Source organism: Anas platyrhynchos, chromosome W (assembly GCF_047663525.1).
Source record: "Anas platyrhynchos isolate ZD024472 breed Pekin duck chromosome W, IASCAAS_PekinDuck_T2T, whole genome shotgun sequence".
Classification (NCBI taxonomy): Eukaryota; Metazoa; Chordata; class Aves; order Anseriformes; family Anatidae; genus Anas; species Anas platyrhynchos.
This window is the reverse complement of record NC_092620.1, coordinates 7717364-7725403: the sequence shown is the minus strand read 5'-3', so window position 1 is coordinate 7725403 and position 8040 is coordinate 7717364. Positions and strand designations below refer to the sequence as shown.

Here is an 8040-nt window from a genome sequence, read left to right as displayed (position 1 = left end):
AATATTTATAAAACAAATATTTCTAAAAGGTATAAAAGCTATAAAAGGTATAAAAGGCAAGTAAACAGCGCTGAGTGTGCGGGGAGTCTACGCTCCACCAGCACGCACACACGAACATCAAACATTCTAAATATACAGAACATTGCTTTACATACTAAACCCAAGTATGCCTATACATACGTACAATCAGGAAAGGTAACAAACAATCCTCCAAGTTCCACGACTCAACTGTCTCCATTTTCCACTCCTTTTCTTGATTACTAACAAGTCTCCGTTTTCCATTCCTTTTGAACAATATGTCTTGCTTTATGTTGTCAAGCAACTCGGTCCTCAGGCCCTATGGATCCCGTTCTTCCCAAATCGAAGACAAGCATATCCAGCTCCTTCTCAAGGCCATAGGGCCTGGGCCAAAAGGCACATCCAGGTCACCATGGGCGTAACAGCAAAAGCCTTCGATGGCTGTAGCAGCAGAGGGGCCGGTGGCGTGGCAGAAGGAGCAGTAAAGGAGCCCGCGGCTCCCTCACAGTCTGGCAAACCACACGTTTCTGACTGTGGTCCCACAGGGCTCTTTAAGGCCTCAGAGACTGCTCGCCAGGTGCCGAGCAATCCCACTGCAACCTTGTCGTTTCTCGTTGCAGAGTCCCACACCTTGACCTCAGTTTGGTCCCATGTTTCAGGATCATAAACTGTCCGATTGTTAATAAGGAGAATAAGCTGTGAGGTGACCAGGACAGTCTTTGTTCCTAAGGACGTATGATTCCCCATAATGCGCAGCTGCTTAGCAGCGAGGGGCAGTTGTGTGCTGGCTCCGCTTCTCTCAGCTCGAGCTTCTCTCCAGCTCTGGCGCGCCTGTTTCCAGTACGAGCTTCTCTGAGCAGTTTGCTGAGTTTGGCCGAACCTATCTTCATGAGGCAATCAAAATGCCTGTTCCCGTCCTGGTCTCCATTCTGCCAGCCTGTTCCTCTTCACTTCTTTTTCCTGCTTCTTTATTGATGTAACTTCATCGTGTTGCCTTTTTTTCTTCTTCTTTCGTGAGGGCAGGCTCCCCTCTTATCCCCTTCTCTCCACAGCAGTTCTTTTCAAAACAACTTTTCATTGCTCAAACAACTTTGAATGTAACAACAACAGCAAACACCCAGGAGCTTCCATGCCTTACTGGCTGGAGAACAAGAAACCCAAGCCTGCATGGAGTCTCCTGAATCACCCTTCTTGGTTCCCTCTAAACTCTTTTACATTCCTGATGGCCTCCTCGTTAAGAGTCTAATTTTATCTCAACCACAGGGCTTTCCAAGCCCCATGGCCACACTCCCAAATCTCCCCCTTCTTTATTAATATCAACCATTTTCTCCACACGAATTACCACTCCATATATCACAATCCCTCATCTTCTTTTGAGTATCATTAATCCGTGTCTTGTTTTCAGATTTGGCCAAGGCCAATTGAACCAGAAGAGAATGCTTTCACAATATTCTCTGCAAGATTTATAAACAAGTTTTTAGCAATTATTGGACTCCCATATCTAGAATATTTCACCCAACTCATTGTTCCACACAATGTATACTAATCATCCCCAGCAGCATCACATACATCAAATTTGATTGATCAAAGTAGATAACCAATCCTCTAGGTATAGAGGATTATATATACTTGCAGCGCCGCCTCTTCTGCAAGTGGGGGCTGCACGCCAGTGAGGGGGGCACAGGGTGATAACGGGTGACAACATCGACATTCACTACGCCACCAAGGGCCTGCAAGGTGCGTCCCCAGAGTGTCCCCAAGGTGTCTGCAAAGTGTCCCCAAATAGCCGCCAAGGTGTCCCCAAAGTGTCCCCAACCTGTCCCCAACTGTCCCCAATGCCCCCTCCCTTTTGTCGCCCCCCCCAGGCTGACCCAAGCTGCACCTCGAGGTGTGGCACCAGGGCTCCCTGGGGCATAGCGAGCTGATGGGCTTCGGCTCCTGCCAGATCCCCAGCACCCCGGGGTGCCACGCGCTGACCTGCGTCACCTGGCGGCCCCAGGGGACCTGGCGGGAGCGCCTGAGCCAATTTTGGCTGGGGGGGGGGGGGCCCCAACTGCTTACCCCCGACCCCGGTTACGGCGACCGCATTCGGTTGCGCACCGGGGCCGCCGGCGCCGTGCGCCTGGAGCTCGGCGTCATCCTGGGCCACTTCGAGCGCTACGGGGTGCAGTGCTGAGCCCCCCCCCGCGGGGGGGACACAGGGGAGCACCGAGCACCCCCAAGACCGACGCCCCCCCCCCCCAACTCCCCCAGCCCCGGTACTTGGGGGTCTCGAGACTGGTGCAGGATGGAGACGCGGGGAAGGGGCCCGGGGAAAAGGGTCTTTTTGGGGGAGGGGGGGGTACTGCTGGGGGGGGGTCCTGGTTGGGAAAGGGGTTCTGGGGGGGCAATTGGGGGTGGGGGTTAATGAGGGGGGCTGGAGGGGGTAATTAGTGGGGATGGGGGAAATTGGAGGACTGGTTGGGGTAATTATTGGGGTGGGGGCGATTGGGGGTGCTGGTGGGGTAATTATTTGGGATGGGGGGCAATTTGGGGGGTCTGGAGGGGGCAATTGGGGGACTGGGGGGGTAATAATTGGGGATGGGGCAATTGGGGGGGCAATGGGGGGAGAAGGGAGTAAGGGGATGTAAAAGGGGGGGCGGGGGTGCAGTGGGGGGGGCGGGGAGGCAATTGGGGGGGTCAGACAGGGCAATTGGGGGGGTCAGACGGGGCAATTGGGGGAACAAGAGGGTGGGGGGGGCTGCGATGGGCTTGGGATGTGCAGTGCAAGGGGGTGGGGAGCTCCTTGGAGGGGGTGCAGAAACCCCTGGGGGGGGACATGGACCCCCCCCTCTGGGGTGGGGTGACAGCGTGTGTGTGCGGCCCCATGTCCCCCCCCCCCGTGTCCCCGCAGGGCATGGCGGAGCTGCACGTCATCAGGCAGCTGGTGGGGGCCAGCGGCTTCCCCCATCGCAGCCTCTTTTGCAAGTGGGGGCTGCACGCCGGTGAGGGGGGGGGCACAGGGTGACAACAGGTGACAACATCGACGTCCACTACGTCACCAAGGGCCTGCAAGGTGCGTCCCCAGAGTGTCCCCATATTGTCCCCAGGGTGTCCCCAAATAGCTCCCAAGGTGTGTCCCCAAATAGCCCCCAAGGTGTCCCCAGTGTGCCTCCAGATTGTCCCCAAATTATCCCCAGAGTGTCCCCAAAGTGTCACAAAATAGCCCCCAAGGAGGGGGCTCCCCTCTGGAGCTCTCCTCAGGCCCTCCCCCCGGTACCCCCACGTCCCTCGGGAGCCCCCTGAGCACCCCCAGACCCTTCTGAGCACCCCCAGAGCCCTCCTTAGGGCTCTCCCCTGCACTCCCGCATCCCTTGGGAGCTCTTTGACCACCCCTGAAGCCCTCTGAGCACCCCCAGACCCCTCTGAGCATTCCCAGAGTCCCCAAAGCCCTCCTCAGGGCTCCCCCCATTACACCCCCTGCCCCTCAGGAGCCCCCTGAGCACCCCCAGAGCCCTCCTCAGGACTCCCCCCTGCACCCCCACATCCCTCGGGAGCCCTTTGACCACCCCCGGAGCTCTCTGAGCACCCCCAGAGCCCCCTGAACACCCCCGAAGACCCTCTCAGGGTTCCCCCCATTACCCCCCCACCCCTCAGGATCCCCCTGAGCACCCCCAAACCCCTCCGAGCATCCCCAGAGCCCCCTAAGCCCCCCCGTAGCCCTCCTCAGGGCTCCCCCTGTTACCCTCCTGTCCCCTCAGGAGACCGCTGAGCATCCCCAAACCCCTCCGAGCACCCCCGGAGCCCTCTGAGCACCTCAGGAGCCCCATAAACCCCTATAGCCCCCCCTCAGGGCTCCCCCCGTTTCCCCCCCGTTCCTCAGGAGCCCTGTGAGCACCCCCAGACCCCTCAGAGCACTCCCGGACCCCACCCCCTCGGCCCCCCTCACGCCCCTCGGAGCCTGGCCCCGACCCCATCTCCCTCCCGAGCCCCCCCCCCCCCCCCAGGCGGCCCCCACCTGGCAGCCACAACTTGGGGCGCAGCAGCACCTCCAGCGTCGCCCTCTCGGGGCTCTCCCTTGAGCCCCGCACCTCCGCGGGGCCGTACAGCCCGGCCAGCACCGAGGTGTCACCTGCGCGAAGGGGGACACAGAGGGGACGGCACTGCCACCGGGCCCCGAAAAACCCCGGGGACAGAACAATAATGGATGATGCTCAGAGGGCCTTACGGGGCGAGTGAGCTTTCTAGAAACATCTTTTACCCTGATCTCCTGGGAGGCAGCAGACTTCATGGGTTGGGTCAGGCCGGCATATGCGGCCCTCTGTTCTGCTCAGAAGGGAGTCACTTATGACAGTAACCCTTCTCTTCTTCTTGATGGAGGTGGTCGTGATACTGGGGAAGGCTGACTTGCCCTAGAAAACCCCTCCAACCTGGATGGACCTTCATGCACATCATCGTTTGTGTGTCCATTACTTCCAGAGTCTGTTGTTTCAGGGCACCTGAAAGGAAGGTGAGGTAGGCAAGGAGGGGTTCGCCTGCTGCCCCGAGCAGGTCTAAACTTCCATCCCTTCGTCACTGAGATGCACTCCTTCTGCCTGATGGCCAGAGGGTAGGGGATCCTCCATTTCCTCTGCTGTGTCTGCCTGACGCATCTGTCCCAGGGCTGGCAGAGAACAGTTCAACCTTCTCCGACTCCCTGGTGCTCCTCAGCCTGCCCACCTCCTCCCGAAGCTCTGCCAGGAGGCTGAGCAGTTCTTCTACCTGGGCGCACCTACCACAGGTGGACTCACAGGATGGGATGTCAGGAAGAATTTCTTCATGCAAAGGGTGGAACCGGCTGCCCAGGGCACTGCTGGAGTCCCAGGCCTGGAGCTATTAAAGAAATGCGTGGACTTGGCGCTAAGGGCCGTGGTTTTGTGGTGGGCCTGGTGGTGTTAGCTGACGCTTGGACTTGAGCTGAAGGCCCTTTTCCAAGCGCAAGGGTTCTGTGACTCTTTCACTGGTTGAGTAGGCGCCATGCAGTCACCGGGCCCAGGGAAAAGACGTCCTTGGTGGCCTCCAAGTTAGCTCAGCGTCATGGCACCGAGTCACTGTGAAGGAGCTGCTGGAATAACGAGACAACAACCTAGTTCTATTAAAATATATATTGCTCTTTTGAGGACTGCTGCGGGGCTAGCGGCAACACGGCAGTGGAAATCTCCGTCCTGACATTGCCTTATGCCTTGACGTCAGGATCAGGGTGGTTTGAACTGCCAGGGAACGGACCATGGGTTCCGGGTCTTTCTCTGAAGGCTGGAGGACTGCAAAAGAAAGAAGAGCAGAGATGAAAACCCACTCCTTGCAGAGATCCCCAGGCATCCCCTGCAGAGCATGCCAGCCCCACTCGACTCTTCCCCAGGCCAGGAGGAGCAGGAGGGACAAAGGAATCCGTTGAAAGCTGCTGCTCAGCAATGTCCCAAATGCAGCCACCAGTCCTTCCCCACCTGCGCACCACAGGTCAAGTGGGGCACCTTCACAAGCTGGTTCCCTCACCACCTGCCTCCATCCCTTGGGAGGATTCACACACTCCAGGAATCTCCTGGACTCTTTCCTCTCGCTATTGTGCTTCCCCATGAGAGCAAGGGCTAGCAATCGTGACCCTGCTCCTAGCTGCTTGTAGGCTGTCTCATCTCCCTCTTCGTCCTGGTTGCGTGCTCTACAACAGGCTCCCACCTTCTGTCAGCCTTACTGCCCTTTCCCCTGACTCTTCCTCAGGGACACTCAACCCTTTCAGCGGCACTGCCCAGCTCCAGGCTGGGAGGCCATTCCCTGACACCACAGGCTACCCCGTCTCCTCTCCCTCGTTCCTATGGCTGCATTGCTCCTCCGCCCCGAAGCATTTCCCTGGAGCAGGGCAAGGCACGGGGGCCTCTGCCGCTGTCCCCCCAGCCCCAGCACACCCCCCACTGCCCTCACTCACCGCTGAGGATTTCATTCAGCTTCTCCTCGCTCTGGTCCTCGCAGTAGCGCGCAGCAAGACCTAGACACAGAGACCCCATCAGAGCCCCGCTCCCCAGCACGCTCCCAGCAGCGCAGCCCCTGGCCTGGCCAGCCAGGCTGTGCCCCCTCCTACACCCTGGAGCAAGGGCCCAGTCGGGGGGCTCTGGGGGCAACAGGGCAGTGCCTGGGGCTGCCAAAGGCTGCCCCAAGAGGGACCCAGGGGCTGGGCTCACCAATGAATCTGACGGCCTCAAGTCGCAAAAGGGTCTGAGTGGCCTGCAGGTAGGGCTGGCTCTGCTGCAGGTATTCTTCTACTCTGCCTCTGTCCTGCTGCAGCTGGAGAGAGAGAGAACGCAGGGTCACGGGGCTTGCACACCCTCTCCAGGGTCTCCTCCAGCATCCTGGGGGCAGGGAGGGCAGAGGGGCCTCCAGAAGAGCCCCCTGGGGCTCTGTGCTGGCAGGAAGGGAGCGAGGATGCGGCTGCAGGCAGCGGGCTCTGGCCGGGCGCGTTTGCCCAGCTGGGGCAAACCAATGTGGGTCCTTACCAAGCACTCTCCAATCCTCCACGTCTGTTCTGTCTGGGCCAAGCGCTTGAGCTCCTTGCATCGCAGAAACTCTGCAGCCACAGCGAGAGCTTCCCCAGAGGCCTGCGGAGCAGCAGAGGTTGGGAGGTAGCAGCACAGCCTTGGGAAGGAGACCCTCTGTCCCCTCCTCTTGGCAGGGCTGCGAGCCTTTCCCAGCGCGTTATGGGAGGCTGTGGTGGGGGGCAGCGTGCACTGGGTTCAGTGGCCAAGGCAAGGCCACGGGACAGCCACCATCGGAGGCAGCTCATGCTGCCGGCCAGAGATCCCCCAGAGCAACCCTGTGGCATCAGCACACCCTTGCCCACATAACTGCTCAGCTCTGAGATCTGTACCTTTGCTACGCTCTCACTCTGGTCTCTCATGTGAAAGTAGAGTGGGAGAAGGCTCCTGTGCACCGTCCTCTTCATTTTCTTCGTCCTTTGCCGCAGCACAGCCTCCACCATGGCTTGGAAGAGGCAGATGGAGTGCTCCTGCACCTGGCTGGACGCCTGGCAGGGAGGAGGACAGGAGGAATTTCAGCATTAGCGTGGCCGATGTGAAGGGAGCTCCCAGCACTGTGAGATGCTTCAGCGCTGGATCCTTCCCAGAGGAGCTGCTCAGGGGCAGCTGCAAGGCCTGGTGCCCGTGAAGGGCAACGCAATCGGTTGCCATCGCAGGCTGCCCGCCAGCCACCCCACTTTTGCCACCAGCCACACCAGCCATGCCCAAGCAGAGCTCCCCAGTGTTATAAGTTGCCCCCTTAATTAATTTTCGGAGAGCATTGTATTAATAATAGAAAGGAAGTTATTGAGTAAGCAACAGCAAGCAAAACAGCGCTGGGTGGCTGCGGAGTCTCGGCTCCACCAACGGCACGCACCTCACCCCCGCCAGCATCCCTTTTTATATCTTGGTAATTCCGGGATTACGCAGCACATCCTGGTATATTCTGCGACTGCGCGCACTGTTGCTAGGGGGTCGTCTCTGTCCCTCTGGTGGTCGTGAAGATGAAGGCCGTAGTCTTCCTCGGCGTTGTGGTTCAACTTCTTTTTTTAGTTGGTCATGTTGGCCCAGCGTGAGACAGGAAGGCAAGATGTTGATACACTAGTTTAACAACTTATCAGGAGATGGTTACATGAGCTTTGCAGCAGGGTCTTTGAACAAAAGAGTCAACTGAGATGCAGAAGGAGAGAAGGGGAGGGGGTTCTCTTTTTTGTTACATTAAGCAAAAGAATTTTCATAGTGTCTAGCCAAGTATTATACAGCTCCTTACTTCAGCAGGGAGCTTTTGCAACTCCCGCTCCTCAAACGGAACTTGTTTTTATAATACAAAAGACAATGAACAAACATTTCTTGTGTATTACATGGTGAGGCCGCCCCTCAGGTGCTGTGCTCAGCTTTGGGCCCCTCAGTACCAGAAGGACATCGAGGCCCTGGAGTGTGCCCAGAGCAGGGCTACAAAGCTGGGGAAGGGCCTGGGGCACAAGTCCTGTGAGGAGCGGCT

At 58.3% G+C, this 8040-nt stretch overlaps 1 long non-coding RNA gene across 1 annotated transcript; it reads right to left on the bottom strand.

Annotated features, from left to right (window-relative positions):
- Positions 1-5956: 5956 nt before the first annotated feature.
- Positions 5957-6625, bottom strand: LOC113841196 (uncharacterized). Its single transcript, XR_011805616.1, has 3 exons — positions 6522-6625; positions 6210-6312; positions 5957-6016 (listed from the first exon to the last, which is right to left on the bottom strand). It is a non-coding gene; the product is annotated as an uncharacterized lncRNA (long non-coding RNA).
- Between the last annotated feature and the right edge of the window lie 1415 nt (positions 6626-8040).